Raw genomic sequence first — 17,931 nt, 5'->3', positions numbered from 1 at the left:
AAGAATTGCAATCCAAGCAGGTGATATTGCTATAATTGAAAAAATAAAGATCCGTCTTTGATTTGTGGTAAGGTGCGTTACCTTGTTGGAAACTGCCAAACCTACTACTTACGACTACTTCGTAAGTTCAACAGCTGATCTATCTTCCAAAAGATTTTTATATCGTGACACGTGTCACCACAATCTACATATCTGCCCTGATGATGAACACTACAATGCTGAACATTGGCTAAAAAAAAGCGCGTAAAGAGAAAGCGCAACACAGCATACTGTCCCAAAAAACTTTTGTACTTGAGAATCTAAAATTTACAACAATTTATTTCATGATAATAATTCTAGTCACTTACGCACTGACAGATCAGTTTTCAAAGTTCCCAACCAATATCGGAGTCACATTTATTTTTCAAGCGGTGAAATAGATTTCCGAAAATTGGTAGGTATCCCTCATTTTGATTGGTGTCCGCAATAACTAACTTATTCACTCTGCAACAATCACACCTACACAAAAACACACGACAAATGTTTTACACCGTCCGCAGAAGAAATTATTGTGTTTACGCACCAAAATGTAGTTTTTTTGTGTAAATTTTGTTGTTTTGCGACAAAAAGTTTGCAGGAGGCTAAGATATAGTAGCGAATACACGCTGTTAGCGGTAAGCCATCTTGTATGAATCTAGTTAGTAGACTTTTTATACGAACTGACAAATAGTCAGGTAAGTTTTTAGATTATCACGGCCAAAAGCATTTTTGTTGTTTGTTTTTGGGGTGTTATGCCGTGTTGCGCTAACTCCTTCTTTAGCCGACGTTTCGGACAGCGTTGCAGTGTCCATCCATCCACAAATAGTCGGTCAATGTTAACGGCAACACGTTGACATGAAGCCATCTTGGAGAGAGTAAAATTTCAGGTGTATTGGTCTCATTGAGCGCTTCCGTAAGTTAAACTTCCGAAAAACTATTAATTTTCATAAGTTGAACTCATATTTACACACACTCGTGAGTAATTTATCAAAAACTTACATAAGCCGTACATTTAACCTCGGAGTGTAAAGGCCACCTAAGTGTAAGTGATAAGTTATAGGACAAAATTAAGTTGTACTGTATTTGAACTAGAAAGTTGGTTACTAATTGTATTGTTGTCTTGTTTTGTTATTTTTTAAAAACGAGTCAATAGACAACAGAAGTGAATTAAAAAAAACTTAAGCAACTTTGTTGTAAGTTAGTTCAAAACAAATTCAAAAATAATAATCCTAGCGTTCGGCATAAAGTGAACAGTATTCTAAGCAGATGTCCCATTTCTGTTAAATCATAAGTAGGTCAGTGTTGATTTATGGGTCGCCGTGAGTGGTTTATTTATGGGATTGTTTATACATTGTTTACATTGCATTTTGTTTTAAGAAATTTTATCGTTGATTTGAACATAAAAGCGAATTGTGGACGAAATTTGTGTTTTAAAACGCGTTATTATTGTTTTGATATTGATACTTTAAGATTTATCATCGATGCCTTCGACGTGTTTGAAAACAGTTGTACGTTTTTAATGTTTTGATTTTGAGACTTATCATCGATGCCTTCGACGAGGTAAAAATTAACTCCGACATGATTCAAAGAGTGCAATAATCAATCATCAGACGGACCCAACTGTGCTTGGAAGTTAACGGTGAACATCTTAAATAATTTCTGTGACGTGTTTGTGTTTTGAATTGGAGATCGAAACATCGCTACATATTTTGAGTACCTACCTATGCTAATAATAATTCCTATCTGTTGCGTCGGCGTCTCAGATCGAATGACGAAAAAATTTTAACCCTGAAATAGCCGATAAATATTTTTTTTTGGTGAAAATGCTCAAATCAAAAAACTTTATGTTTATATGGGTTCCCCATGTGGTGTAGATTCTCCAGTTTCCCGCTTGTACTACGAGTTTCCGGACACCGTGTATAATAACAGTACTATAGACAAGATGATTATCGACGAGTGTATTAACATAAACAATCAGAGTTGGTATTAGTGATCACCAAATTGTATGGTATAAGCTTCCTAAAAATAGGAACCTGAACAACTGAACACAATAGCATTGCAAGAACAAATGATTAAATTACACAGAGATATTGCGTTAAGCATTCCTCGGGACTTCCAGACTTCTTCTAACATTCAAAGCATCTCTTTAAACACGTCTACCACTAATAAAAACATACTTTGAAATTTTCATCAATATCGGTCAACTACTTCCAATTTTTGCGAGTGTGGGATAATTTTTTTTATATAAATATTTCGCCAACAAATGGTGAATATCAGGAGTGATGAATCTAAGAAAGCAGGGTATAGATAGGACAGTGCAATTAGAGCAAAAAAGGGGGTCGAGATTGTTATTATTCCGGTAGTCAATAAAGACAAAAAATAATTTTAAAAAGATGTTCAAGGAGTCGATAAGATAAATTATTTTGTTTCCTGAGAGATCCGTGGATGAAGAATCAAATTGGGCATTGTATTCATCCAGAATGATCAATGAAGTGGGTCTAGGACGTTTCTACGCCGCCGGTTCTTCGCCGCCAGTTCATCGCCGCCGTTTCTACGCCGGGTCGGTTCTGCACTGGCCGTTTCTACGCCAGCCGATTCTACGCCGCATTCAAATTAAATTAACAATTACAATAAAACTTTATTGTAAACACATACATACAGTCATAGAAAATAAAGTAGAAAATACAAAAACTATCGGATCAGTTAAAAAGTAGCATTAACATTTATTTTAAATTAAAAGAATAAATAGGAAAAATAAGATTATTGCGTCATTTGGTAATTGTGTGCTAGGCCACGTAAATAATCTAGAGGTTCCCTGTTTCCATAATCTAAGACAATTCTTCGAATACGTTCGGTGGTAAATGTCCGGCGATAAGTTGCTCAAAATAAGCGTCTCGTCCTTTTTGTACTTTTCGCAATCCATCTATAAATTTCCAAATAGTTGGGTGATGCATACCTAATTAAGAACGCAATCGACGATTGGCTGCCTCTGCATGATTATTGGTGCGATCTTCTCCATCGATTGTTCTCTGGTATAAATTCCACATTGTTGGATGAAACATAAGCGGGCGCCTAACATTCCCGCGTCGATTTAAACGGCCAACATAGCTGTCTTCAAACCAATTTAGAAGCAGCTGAAGTTCTACTGGCAAATCATTTGCTAAAGCATCAATGTATTCATCTAAATCAGCTATTGGCACAAATGCTAATGCAATGACCATTTTAGCTCTCAATGCAAATTCAGCATCATTGTTGTATTGACTAATAACACCAATCTGAGCTAAATGCTTCCTCATATTTTGTGCTAAATGGAAGAAGCAACCTTTTACATTTACTTCCGGAAAGCAATCTTTCATGGCACTAAAAGCTGCATATTCATAATCACAAATGATAGATCCTGGACTTAAATTTGGCACTAGTGTTTTAATTAGTTCGAACATACGTGTGTATGTAACACGCTGCTTGTTAGGTAACAGAGCATACAATATAGGATGCACTAGGTAGAAAACGGACAGAATTGAACCGTCCCGGCGTAGAAACGGCGGCGATGAACTGGCGGCGAAGAACCGGCGGCGTAGAAACGTCCCATTCCCCCAATGAAGTAGATATTTTTCGAAGCATGTGAATCCATAATGAAATGTCAAATGGGATAGAATGTAACATTAGAGGCAGTAGCTGCTACTCATTGTTGATGGGAAGGGTGGTGCATCCCTTCTCGGCCTTTGCGGTCGCCCGCAGACATTGGCAGCCACTCACCTTGAAGAGCTAAGACGTCTAAACTAGTACTGTATCAAAATATAACTAGCCGTTGGAAACAATAGTTATATTGTTTCAACGTCCAACGCTGTTGATAATAATAAGCGGCAATAGTTGAAATATAATACCTACTTGCGAATATTATTCAACGCAGTCAACGATTCAACTGCCTAATAAATAAAAGGGTTAAGTGTTTGCACTTCGTGAACAACATTACTCGATATTTCAAATGGTCTTTTGGTTATGTAACTCCTGCTAGACGTTTTTCTTTTATTTTTCCATCCAATACGGCCGGTACACAGCGCCAATGGACAATCAAATTTATCAACGACTAGCAAAAAATAACCAACGTCGGCCGCTTAGCTACGTTTTGTACCTATTGTTTTCAACAGTTTGGCTTGTTAAATCAAAAGGGTTAAGAGATTACACTTCGTTAACGATATTATGCCTAATTTGAAATGGTCTTTTGGTAATGTACGTACCTACTGCACGTTTTTTTTGATTTTCCCATCCAATACGGCCGATACACAGCGCCAATGGACAATAAAATTTATCAACGACTAGCAAAAAATAACCAACGTCGGCCGCTTAGCTACGTTTTGTACCTATTGTTTTCAAGAGTTTGGCTTGTTAAATCAAAAGGGTTAAGAGATTACACTTCGTGAACGATATTATGCCTAATTTGAAATGGTCTTTTGGTAATGTACTTACCTACTGCACGTGTTTTTTGATTTTCCCATCCAATACGGCCGATACGCAGCGCCAAGGGACAATAAAATTTATCAACGACAAGCAAAATATATCTTCAACGGCTTTAATATTTCAACAGGGTAATGTTTTCAACACCGAAACCAACGTCTTCCAACAGTTTCAACGGCAATAATAATAATATTTAATAATACTAATATTTTTATAGGATTATTATTACGTGTGTGTGGCGCATAGAGATAATAATAATACATCAATGATCCGGGAACCACCCGTTAATAGGGATTCCCTAATACGATGTTGATTTATTTTTTGTTTGTTTTTTTGTTAGTATCGTTCATATTTATGGTATCGTGTCGATCTCCTATACGTTTAGTTTGATTGTACTGGCTTGTCGCGCGTCTATTCAATCTGTTTTGTTAATTGTTTTACTTAGGATGTAAAAATACATAAGTGTTTGATATAAATTTGATGACTAAACTAATTTCTAATTGAATAATAATTATTAGTGTTAGTGCCGTAGTGTGATTGAACTTTGGACTGATGATAAATATTAAACAGATGGTGATTTATTACTCTAATCCCAACACTGTTAATGTGTTTAAAAATATAGTTCACGAACTTTTGTTAAGGGGGGTACCTACTCTCTCGGAAGAACAAGACTATTCGCAAGATATTTCTGACAATAAAACAGAATCTTCAGACGAACCGTTATCATTTTGGAATGCATTAAATTCAGTAGTCGAAAAAATTAAGCCAGTGAATCCAAATAACAAAATCCGCAAAGAACTGGACATGTATCTCGAAATGGATCTTCTTGATAGAAAGAGTTGTCCCCTGAAATGGTGGAAGGAACATGGATTATATTTTCCGAATTTGAAAAAATCTTCATAGAACAAAGCGGTATTGTAGCAACATCCGTTCCTTGTGAACGAATTTTTTCCAAGACTGGACAAATTACATCCGACCGCAGGTGCAGCCTTAAGGCTGGAAAAGTGTGACAACTGGTGTTTTTGAATATGGATTCGAAAATATAGAAATGCGCAAAAAAACAATCTGTAAATAACCTTTAAATGACTTAATAACCGTAAATATTGTACACAAATAATTTTATGTGTAAAAACTTCTGAACTGTGCTAAAAAAGTTGGACCTTAAATAGACTGAGCTTGGAGTAAACCTATCAAATAATGTAAGTCACGGTTTTATTTTTCTTAAAAAAGTCTAATTTTATTAATTTTTCAAAACTGGAAATTATATTCTTACAAATAACTAAGCTGAATAAGCATCGAAATTCGAAATACTTGGACAGTAATAATTTATAACGTTTAATGCTTTATGATAATTTGAATATATGTAGATATTAATAAATTATCTAAAAAAATATAATAACAAATGTACTGAATAAGGTTTCATCGATTATGGAGAATTAATCACTAAACACAGACCTGAGTTAATAAATCACTAGAAATAATCAATTATAGTTGCGTCAACGTCGGCGTTATTTTCAACAGTTATTTTCAACAGTTGAAAATCGCCAACGATAACGACGTTGGCGTTGGGTGGAATTATCGTCAACGCCTAGTACTAGTCTAAACCAAGACTCAGAGATAGCAGCAATCGATATGGAGTGTAAATGTAGAAAGCGGATGAGGTCATCCTTATTGGAGAAGGTGCTTCTACTATTCCATTGAAGAATTGCTGCTATCGGACTGGAGTTCCTTATTCGCTTATGTTTGTAGGTACTGCAGGCACTGCCAACCTAGAAAAACAAAATACGAAACACATAACCCGAAGCTAGAAATGCATAAATACAAACATAATTAATAATAATGGATTGTAAAATTAGCCAACAAACCTCGAATCACTCTCTGCTAACTCAGACCTGAACTCATTATCTTCGTCATTATATGGATAGTAGGCCATACTTGCCATTTTAAAAAATGAATGTATTCTGTCTTTGTGTTTTGGAAGTGATCTTTTCCAGAGGAATTCACATAGGTATCCTTCGGAGTGCAACTCGCTCCTTCCAAATCTAGGAAGATTGGCACGAACTTCTCGCCAACATCTTTCAATATTTTGAGTATGGGCTCCACTTTCCTGATCTACGAAGGTGACACTACGGTTCACACTCAAATTAACAAAGCCCTCTTCCTGTAGGCAGTTATAGGCCTTCCAACAATCAGAAATTATTGTGGTTCCAGGCAAAATATTGTCTTTAATTGCTTTCAATAGAGTTTCCTTGGATCTATCTGGAACTGAACACACAAACATTTTTTTTGATTCCCTTTCGAAACCGCCGAACACCCAATTTTCGTTTACTCGTTGACCTCTGTTATATTTGCGTTTTACAATTCTTGCTTCGTCAATTTCTACAGTAATGCCAATCCCACCCACTTTCTCCTTCGTTTTGTGGCACCAATTTATACAAACTTCCCTACAAAATGATGCCCAGTCCACTGCAGTACGGCTACTAATCTCGAGCTCATCAATTAAAAAGGCCGTCCTTGGTGGTCGAAGAATTGACCAATATAAAACAAATTTGCAAATTTCCTCAATTGGCAATTTTGATTGAGAAAAAAATGTGCATTTTCTAATAGATGCAGTAAAATTAATCTAGTTTTTTATTTTTTTGCGATTGCGGTTAACAGTGATTGTTTTCCCACATTTAAAATTAAGTCGGGAAGTCAATGTACACTGATTTCCACACTTTTCACAATTTTTGACACTACGTATAACTTCATGATTTCGTAGCCAATCCAATAACATATATTATCCTTATTTCTAATGATGTCCAAAAATCCCGCCAAGCCAATTACACAAGAATCACAAGACATTTTATAATTTTCAGTTTGAAATAGCTGGAACCAGAAATAAACCACTCACGTTGGAACACAAATTGACAAACTGACAAACATCTGACAAATAACGACTTTATCATAAATAAATCAATCACCGCTCAACCATAAATAAACCACTCTCGCTCAACCATAAATCAACTATCTATAGATTGATAACTCCGCCCTCTTTCCATACGTTTGCTTTGGTCAAGTTTTAACCATAGATCTGGCAAATTTGAATACACCACGCATCGCCGACGTCACACCACACCATCGACAAAGGATAGAGGAAATTAAAAAAAAGGGGAACCATAGACAATTTAATTCTGCTTCGGAACCTACCTAAAACCCAATTCATTAGCCTAAAACATAAGTAAAATGTCACCCAAGACCACAAGGTCCCATCTGACAAAGCCCTGTCCTAAGAAAGAAATGACCTTTAAAGTATCTTCCTTTACAGCTCATTTTCTCAGGACAGCGTTTTATCAGAAGGAAGCTGAAAAACAAACTCATAATTACATGTACAATAATTTTATTTTTTAAATATAAACATGAAAAACAATAATACAAGCACAAAACACATTTAGAAGGTGAAATTACTGTATCAATATAAAACTAGCTGTTGGAAATGATAGTTATTTTCTTTCAACATCCAACGACAATTGAAAAAAATATTGTCAATAAGGCAGTCAACGATTCAACCTACTGTTTTAGCGTCTAATTACATTATTATTATTTTTGTTTCCCTCCTACTTATCTTATTACTTAAATATTTTTACCTTTCATATATAAATAGTAAGTATATAATACTTTTTAGTTTTAAAAACTTTATATGCCTTTTAGATATTTTTAACATAGGAATAGTACACAACATAAAAAATGTAAAAGTGTAAACAGAAAAGTAAATTTCACAATAGGTTATTGTTTTAACAATACATATTGGCACCTGATAAATAAATAGGGTATAATAATAACAAATAAAAACACCAAATACAAGAGTAAAATTTAAAGAAGGTGTTGAGAGAATATTCATTATGATGTCAAGTATGTAGTAAAAAAGTGTAATAAACTAGACATATAAAATAAACTAATTCGACTATTTTTTTATTATCACTAGTCGGTGACTGAAAATGGGCTGCAGACTAATACAGCCAAACTGAATAATGTAAACTCCGCATCAGAGAATATTTGGCTTAACATTACAAACGGTAACAATATTTGACTTGTATATTTATTTTTTCATTATTATTCTACTACTCATTTAGAGATGTCAATAGAAAATGAATTGGCAAGGATACACCACAACCATACTGTACGAGACAATATACCGTCCGTACAATAACTGTAGATTCGAAGGTAGCTGGTGGTATCTGGGTACACTTGTCAGCGTTTTCAGTCTTGGTAGATGTTGTAGAGGCGATATTTTGTACAAAAGAAGTTGTAATTATTATATTTGTGTTCGATTAATTTGTTTTATGTAAGTGTAAACCATTCTTAAGAATTTTGTCCCCATTAATCTGATATTTAAAATATTGAAATCGAAAGAAACTCTTGTAATTAAAATTCATTAAAAAATAGTTTTTTCAAATATACATAAATTCTAACAAAATTGCATTATGGGTTTCATTTTATCCTACCAACCCGTCGAAATTATTTATCTTACCAAACCGTCTTTTAAGTAAATTTACACTTTTCAGGGGCTTTTTCACCATCTTCTCAATAGCTTATCTACCCTAATAACGAATATTATTAACATAAAAATAAAATACTTGCAGTGGTAAAAAAAATCGGCCAACTTATCCAATATATAGCCACTATACATAGGTTCGATTACCGAATTATAAACTCCAACTTAATAAATAAATAAACCGTAAATCGTAAATCGAAAATATTCGTTATTAGGGTAGATAAGCTACTATCTTCATCATCTGCAATAGCCGCTAGAAGTAATAATTCTTCTTCAGATTCGTCTCCAAACATGATTATGATTATTTAAATGGTTCCCGCTGCGAGCTATACCTACCACACAACCGACACGAACGTACGAGTGCCACGGACGCCAGCTGATCGCTAGTTGATCGCTAGTTTGGTGTGAACGGTTTTTCACGCACACAGGACGCTCACCGTGCACGCCATCGCGGACGCAAAATGATCGCGGCGGTTTGGTCTTGCCATGGACCGTTTTCTGAGTAGTTCTAAAATATCCGCTAGATGGGAGGCGCCCCCCGTGTCATCGATCGAAGCGGTTTATCTATAGACCACGGTTGCCAATTCGTGGCGAATTCCCCAAATTCGGGCAAATTCTAAGAATTTAACCGATTGTGGAGAGAACCTTGATGTGGGTAAAATGCATGGATTTTACAATTTTACGAGAACTGTAGATTAAAAGAGCATTTCCTGACTATGCAACCCAATTGAAAAACAATATTTACAATTACAAGTGAGAATGTACTATATTTTCGTTTTCTTTCGCAGCAAAATTTCAAACTAATTTCTGATTTTTAAGCCGAAAGTGAAAACCCGAAAAAGACTAAATAATAAATGTTAATTTCAATAGAATATTGTCTCATTTTGAACTTCAAACATTTGGGCCCAATATTTTCGAGATATCAACATAAATTTTAAGTATTCCTGCAATGTTTATTTATGATTCCAGCACTCACACAAGAAGACTTGCGTGATACATAATTCATAGTTCGGCACCTATAGCGGTGTAGCGGTACGAGTTGATTCGAACGGCATTCTAGAAGTTTCGGTTTTTTCCAAACAAGCTTCTTGGATGTTCTTTTATTTTTTTAATTTTAGTTTGGCAATATTTACATAGCAACCAAAATGTTCCAGAAGCTTCTTCAACTTATAAAAGCGACAGCGTGAAGGAAAATTAAAATAAAAAACAATCTCACATCACTCAGTCGCCTAAAGGCAGCCCGCACATAGGGCACAAAACCCCCCCTCCAGGTACCTGCGCACTTCAGACAACGAGAAAAAAAGCTCCTAACAAGAGACTTTGCACCTCGGAAAAAAAAAATCCATTAGATATCAACGAGCAACACGGCTTCAGAGCTGAACATTCCACCCTTCATCAACTCCTAAGAGTCACCGAACTCATTCTCGGCGGCTTTAACTCCCAGCGGTCAACTGGCACCATATTCCTGGACATAGCCAAATCTTTCGACAAAGTATGGCTCAACGGCCTACTTTTCAAACTCCACGACATAGGGATCGATCCCCAGCTACTCGGGACCCTAAAATCTTTCCTACATCGCCGCACCTTCCAAGTGAAGTACGGCAGCGCCCTCTCCACCACTCGCTTCATGACAGCAGGCGTCCCCCAAGGATCCCTGCTGTCCCCCATCCTCTTCAATATCTACACACACAATATTCCCCTTCCAGAAAATTCAACCCCCACTCCAAAAAAGCCATTTATGCCGACGACACGGCCCTTCTGGCGCAATACAGTTCTCCCAGGATGATAACTTACCGACTCCAACAAGACATCAACAAACTCCAAGACTGGTATGGCAAGTAGCGCATCGATGTGAACCCCTCTAAAAGTGTAGCGGTTTTCTTCTCCAATAGAAAGAACCATTGCACCCCTTGGAGGGCTGTAACTCTTCACGGCGAAGTCATACCATGGCACAACACCGCCAAATATCTTGGAGTGACCCTTGACTAAAAACTTTCCTGGACCGCCCACATTTCAGAAACGCTTAACAAAGAGAGGAAAACCTCTAGTGCCCTCTACCCCCTCCTTCATTCAAACTCAAAAACCTCTCTTTACAATAAACTCACCATCTACCGCGCTAAAATCAGACCTATCATTACCTACGCCTCCCCCATCTGGGCCACGGGGAACACCAAACGTCTGGAACAATTCCAAAATGCAACGCTCAGACGATACACCAAAAGTCCATGGTTTGTCAGAAACTCGATAATAAATTCAGGCACGAAAATCCCCCCACTTAGGAAACACATAGTCGATCTGGCCAAAACTTTCTTCATCAACCTAGCATCAAACCCCAACCCCAGCATCTCTAGCCTGGGTAAACCCAACCCAAGCGACACCCTCTCCAAATACCCATACCCCATCTCCATTCTACTCCCCCCCTAATGTGCGGGCTTAAAACAATATATTTTTAAAAATAAATAAATAAATCATACATACCAAAATACAAAACAACTAGTATTGTACAAAAAAAATAGTACCCCGCCTTAAAATAAAAAAATAAATAAAAAAAAACAATCTCACATCACTCAGTCGCCTAAAGGCAGCCCGCACATAGGGCACAAAACCCCCCTCCAGGTACCTGCGCACTTCAGACAACGAGAAAAAAAGCTCCTAACAAGAGACTTTGCACCTCGGAAAAAAAAAATCCATTAGATATCAACTTGACAGTCAGTCTGCCATCAGTCGTTCAACAATTTACAAGACTTCGTGAGTGACAACCCGGCGATAACACCCGGCTTTTCAATCATGGACTCCATCGGGATAATCAACACAGCGCTACACCGGATCACAGCGCCCTGGTTCCAGCACATCTGACCAGCGCTACATCCACGCATCTAGACCACGCGACATCCTCGCCGGTCTATGCCATCTCCCGCACAACCGCCGACCAGGTCCGCCGCACTTTTCGGCTACAATGTTCAGCACTGGAGCACCCGGAAGACCCACGCTCTTCACCAGTTCCTGACAGTCAACGAGTCTGGTCACCAGCAGCGGCGTCGACTCACTGACCCGCGCTTGACCAGCACTTCACCGCCTGCATCCGGAGTCTTCATCATCGGTCCTCAAGTCATCTCACATACGGCAACATGACTCAAATAAAACACTGTGACGTTCACAACATCTTTCATTTCGTGCCTCCTCACCAGATCCCCAAAGCGGCAAAGACGTGCGAAAACAAATAACACCTGAAAAATAGCTTAAGTTGCCATTTCTTCAAAAATACAATAAAACGAGCGGGGAGGGGGGTAGGCAGAGAATTTCTGAGAATACTTTCAAAGTTGTAAAAACGACAACTTATTTTGAAATTTTTGTAGGAACCGGTTCAATTTTTGTCAGAATTACTGTAGGCATCCCCCCGAGGTTTTTATTGACAATCTATTTCACATACTAACGATTTCTAGTTTCGGGACTTCTAACTACCAGATGCGTTTTTTTGTTTGCTAATTTTTTTATTTTTTTTTTATAGTGAATACCTCACAAGAGTCCCAACTGCTCCCGTCTGGAGCCAGTAAGACTATGGCATCCCCAATTGGGGGATGTTGTGAGGCTGAAGGTAAGTGGGGAAGGGAAAGAGGAAGGTGGGGAAGTACCTGGCTATTCAGATCTAGTCACTAAACACGGCTAAAGCCATTTGGAGAAACGTTTCAATTCTGAATGGTGGTCTTACACCAGGGCGATACTGGTAGTATCTTCCACTCTGGTAATGCATGTAACTGACGTTATTGGACATTGTCCATCATTTTTTTAAATTTTGTGCCAACTCCACGCCACTGGCAAAACCTCACTCCCCGCCACTGGACAATTCTATACCGGTTTTTGCCAAAATTGGCTGAAATTTTTGACTCCGAATGCCGGAGATACCACGCCGTCCACATACCACAGCCGATCGGACCATTTCGTAAATTTATCTATGGAATTCGTTCACATAATTGTGAAAATTAACTAAAATGTTATTAATTCTTTTATATCTTGTACATCTCCGAAGCGGTAGTAAAATAAAAACTATTTGGGATACACTACCACTGGAGAGGTATTAAATTACCTTTATTGATAAAATTTACATATTTGCGTATACAAAAATCCAGGAACCTCGCGGAGTGAAACAAACCTATTTTGGAGCGCTACCCTAAGGGGGACCTCGGAAAAATCCAAATTTTACATTTCTTACAAATTTATTCGACTGAAGATCAAATTTATTTTCAACCTTTATAAACATTACATTATAAACATTAGAAATACACCTTTTACCATATGTCATAATATTAAACATTGTATATGTTATACAGGTGAGTCACTATCATTTCCGTCGAAAATATTGCGTGTTAAAGTTGTTCGTGATAAAAATACAATACCTATAAGCCAGTATAGTGTTAGCGAGTTACAAAGATATATTCAACCTACCTACGTAAGTTCAAGTTTAAAGTGAATTGACAGTTTTTAGGTTATTCGTTCGGTTTTTTGAACAATGCTTCATACTTGGCATATGTCTTCCTCCACAACGTATAAATGTCATTTATTATTTCGATAAACTTATTCATGTTATTGATTAGTGTTATCCTGTATTATCTTATTGTTTTGGTGAAATTAGATTTTTAAACATATGTAACCATGAGTTAATGAGGCTGAAAAATGTCGGAATTCTTCGTCGTACTGTCGGACAATCATGTTTTGGAAATTTTCTTAAGTGTTTTTGCAAATTTATTGTCATTTTGGGTTTCTTCTTCTCAGATTAACAAGTTTCATCTTAAGGAAATGCACTGTAAAAGTTTATTTTCTTAGGTCAGATGAACCTTGTCCTCGGAAAACATTTCGACATTTTTCTGCTTCAAGGACATTTTTATTTTTATAATAGTTTTTTTGGGCTAGTGAATGAATAGAGTAGGCTGAGAGCAATTATGTTGTTTATGGTCGCATCTTTTTTAAATGGCCTTGAGTTTCCTCTACCTTGTCTACTGCTCTGCTCCGCACGGTAGGTACTGCTTGTATATCTGTGGTTAAGTACTGTATAATTCCGTTACATACTGTGGTGATATGCAAGTACTGCAAAAGCAGTGAACGCAACCGTTCTGCGATGTGAAAGACAATTGATATTCATTAGAACGCCCAGTTAGAATACTAGCTATTTCGGCAAGATGTCAAATATCAAACTCGGAGATTTATTAAGGTGTTTTAATGGCGAGGGCGACGTTATTCAGTGGATAACAAAAGTCGAGTTGGTTTTAAAAATTAAAGAAGTAAAGAATGTGTGCGCGATCATCCCGATGTTTCTGGAGGGACCTGCATTTGCTGTCTACAATGAGCTGAGTGCAGAGGATAAGGGCAATGGTGACGCCATCAAAAATGCGTGATTTGTGCCTTCGCAACAAACCCGTTTCTGGCCTATGAGGAGTTCGTGAGGCGCACATGGCGTGATGAGCCGGTCGACGTCTATATGACGGACCTGAGGAGGTTGGCAAGGCTAGCGGGTGTGACGTCGGATGCTCTCCTCATGAAAGCTTTCATAGTGGGTCTGCCTTCAGTGGTATCACGTGATTTGCGCGCGCAGCCAAAAGTAGAGACAATGCCCCTGTCAACAATCATGGAGCGTGCTAGAGCTCTTATGGCAGAGCTCGTGGATCAGCCTGTCGTGGCGGTGGCTCAGGGCCAACAGAAATTTGTCGCAATATCTCCAAATGCAAGACGGCGTTGTTTTAAATGTGGTGGGCCACACATGGTCAAATTATGTTGTGAGCAGCTGAAAAGTGTCTGTTGGAACTGCGGAAAAGATGGTCACTTGGCTAGGCACTGTGAGAAGAAACGGAAGCAGGAGAACTGGTGCGCCGGCAGCTCTTCTGAATCAGGACTAAAGGCGCTACCAATAATCCAAGTTGCAGTCAATGGAAAGCAGGTGCGTGCACTCGTTGACTCAGGGTGTTCTCGTACAGTAGTGATGAGTGGGCTGTGTAGTGTACAAGGTCCTGGTTGTGATGTGATTGCTGTTGATGGCAGTCGTGTATTTTGTGAGGGGCGAGGTGTCGCCAAGATAGTAGTGCATGGTGTGTCGCTACTGGTAGACTGTGTGGTGGTGAAAAAACTATTAAGTGCAGTCGATGTTATACTGGGCATGGACGTTATCGAAGAACTGGGTGGTGTTACGATAATGCGCGATAGGGTAGAGTTCGTAAGAAGCAGACTAGACGAGTACAGTGCGCATTGTGTCGAGTCTGGTGAAACCTCGGCAGACAGAATATCTGTTGAGAACAAGGACTTTAAAGCTACATTCAACGGAAGAAACTGGTGCGTGAGTTGGGTGTGGAGAGGTTCTCCTGCTGAATTAGAAAACACTGTAGAGTGCTATAGAAGCACTAAGTTACCAGAAGCGGAGGCAGCTTTTGAAGAAGAGATTCAAAGGTGGATCTCCGAGGGCTGGCTAAGGCCATGGAAGGGAAGCTCCGGTGGTATCCTTCCTTTAATGGCTGTGATCCAAAAGAACAAGGGAAAAGTACGTCCTGTCTTGGATTAGGTATCGTGAACTCAACGAGAGTGTTCAGTGCCATACTGGTGAGGATGTAGCAGTGTGTGATGAGACACTTCGGAAGTGGAGGAAGCTACGTGAACGTCTAAAGTTGCTTGATCTCCAATCAGCATATTTACAAGTGCACATTGACTAAAAACTTTGGAAATACCAACTCATTAAGTATAAAGGCAAAACATACTGCTTGACAAGATTAGGTTTTGGGTTAAAGTGTGGTCCCAAAATCATGACACGGATTGTAAACGAGGTGCTCTCGCTTGACGAAAGGGTGCGACGGGGCACAGATAGCTACATCGATGACATTATAGTGAATGAAAACATAATATCAGCTGAAGAGGTTGCGGCACACTGCATACTTACGGTCTCGTAACTAAGCCTCCCGAGAAGCTGGAGGGCGCAAGAGTGCTCGGATTGCGTATTGAACGTGATAAGGTCGGACGTCTTATGTTCAAAAGAGGCAATGACATTCCCATAATGCAAGAAGGATCGCACCTGAGTAGAAGGGAATTATTTTCGATCTGTGGCAAACTGACTGGGCACTATCCTGTGTGTGGATGGTTAAGGACAGCCTGCAGCTTCATGAAGAGAGAGTGTCAAGGCCAGGCATGGGTTGATTACGTTGGCGACAGGGCCCAACAAATGGCTGAAGAGCTTCTGGTGAGAGTGAGAATTGACGATCCTGTAAAAGGGGAGTGGCTAGTGCCTGAATCATTAGGTGAAGCCAGAGTTTATTGTGATGCAAGTAATCTGGCCCTTGGAGTTACCTTGGAAATTGAGGGAATAACTGTTGAAGACGCCGCATGGCTGCGTAAGACAACCGATGTAGCGCATATTAACATAGCGGAGCTAGATTTTTTTATTTATTTTTTTTATTTTTTATAGTGAATACCTCACAAGAGTCCCAACTGCTCCCGTCTGGAGCCAGTGAGACTATGGCATCCCCAATTGGGGGATGTTGTGAGGCTGAAGGTAAGTGGGGAAGGGAAAGAGGAAGGTGGGGAAGTACCTGGCTATTCAGATCTAGTCACTAAACACGGCTAAAGCCATTTGGAGCAAGGTTTCAATTCTGAATGGTGGTCTTACACCAGGGCGATACTGGTAGTATCTTCCACTCTGGAACGTGCCGCAAATATACTATATATTATTTTAATTAATTAATTGTGAAATAACACAAATTAATCAAATAAAATTTATTTGCGCACGCCGGGTTCGAACCCGCGACCTTCGGAATGGCAGTCCAATGCGTTACCACTGGACTATGCCGGCCGTCTGATGCTGTCCTGAAGGGATTAAACCTAGCTCTCAAGTGGAATCTTCAAGTTGTGGAAATAATTACAGATTCGGCAACGGTTTTGTGCTGGGTGAGATCTACACTTACCGGGAGTAGTCGTATAAAAGTTTCTGGAATGTCAGAGATGCTCGTCAAGCGGCATCTGGGATTGGTGAAGGAGATTGTAGAAGAATTTGATCTCACATTGTCGATCACCCTTATAGAGTCTTGTAAAAATAAATCCGATGTACTTACTAGGGTCTGCAAGGCCTGGGTAAAGAGTAGCCATGACAGGAAACGTCATTAAAGAGACTTACAATCTTCAGAGTATGAAGAGAGGTTGGAGATACTTGAAAAAGAAACTGGAGAGCAAACATATGCTTTAAGCGTAGAAGCTTTACATGCTCAGCATCATTTTGGAGTAGAGCGAACGCTTCATCTTGCCCGGCTGGTTGATCCCGAGGTAAGAAGGGAGGACGTCGATAGATGCGTACGTAACTGCATACAATGCAGGACAATTGACCCACCGCCGTCAACCCATGAAGCGGGTAACCTCAATGTTGCAACAAATTGGAGTCGCTTGGCAGTTGATGTCACTCATTTCGGTAGGAAATGTTTCTTCACACTCATCGATTGCGGGCCAAGTAGATTTGCCGTGTGGCGGGAAATCGAATCAGAGAACGCAGTTTCGATTGTCAAAAATCTGGAAGAAGTGTTTCGGGAAAGAGGCCCGCCCAGTGAAGTTCTCATGGACAATAGTACTGCGTTTCGTTCCTATAGTGTTGCAGATATGTGTAAGAGATGGAATGTACGTCAAAGATTTCGCGCGGCATACCGTCCAGCAGGAAATGGTATAGTTGAACGACATCATCGAACAATAAAGAGAACTGCAGCCAGAAGTGGAAGCGATCCTCTGCAGGCAGTATTTTTGTATAATTTGGCTGCGAAGAGTCAGAAGGATGAGGGTGTTGCGCCTTCTAGCTCGGTTCACACTTATGCATGGAGGCACCCTTCTGCGCAAGTGAATATAGAAGAGGAAGTATCGACTGAGTTTGAAGTGGGCGATGTCGTTGCGGTCAAACCAGTAGACAAAAGATG

This window comes from Hesperophylax consimilis, chromosome 19 (genome assembly GCF_061612785.1).
Source record: "Hesperophylax consimilis isolate HC1 chromosome 19, BYU_Hcon_1.0, whole genome shotgun sequence".
In the NCBI taxonomy this organism is placed as follows: Eukaryota; Metazoa; Arthropoda; class Insecta; order Trichoptera; family Limnephilidae; genus Hesperophylax; species Hesperophylax consimilis.
Note: the sequence above shows the minus strand (reverse complement) of the source record.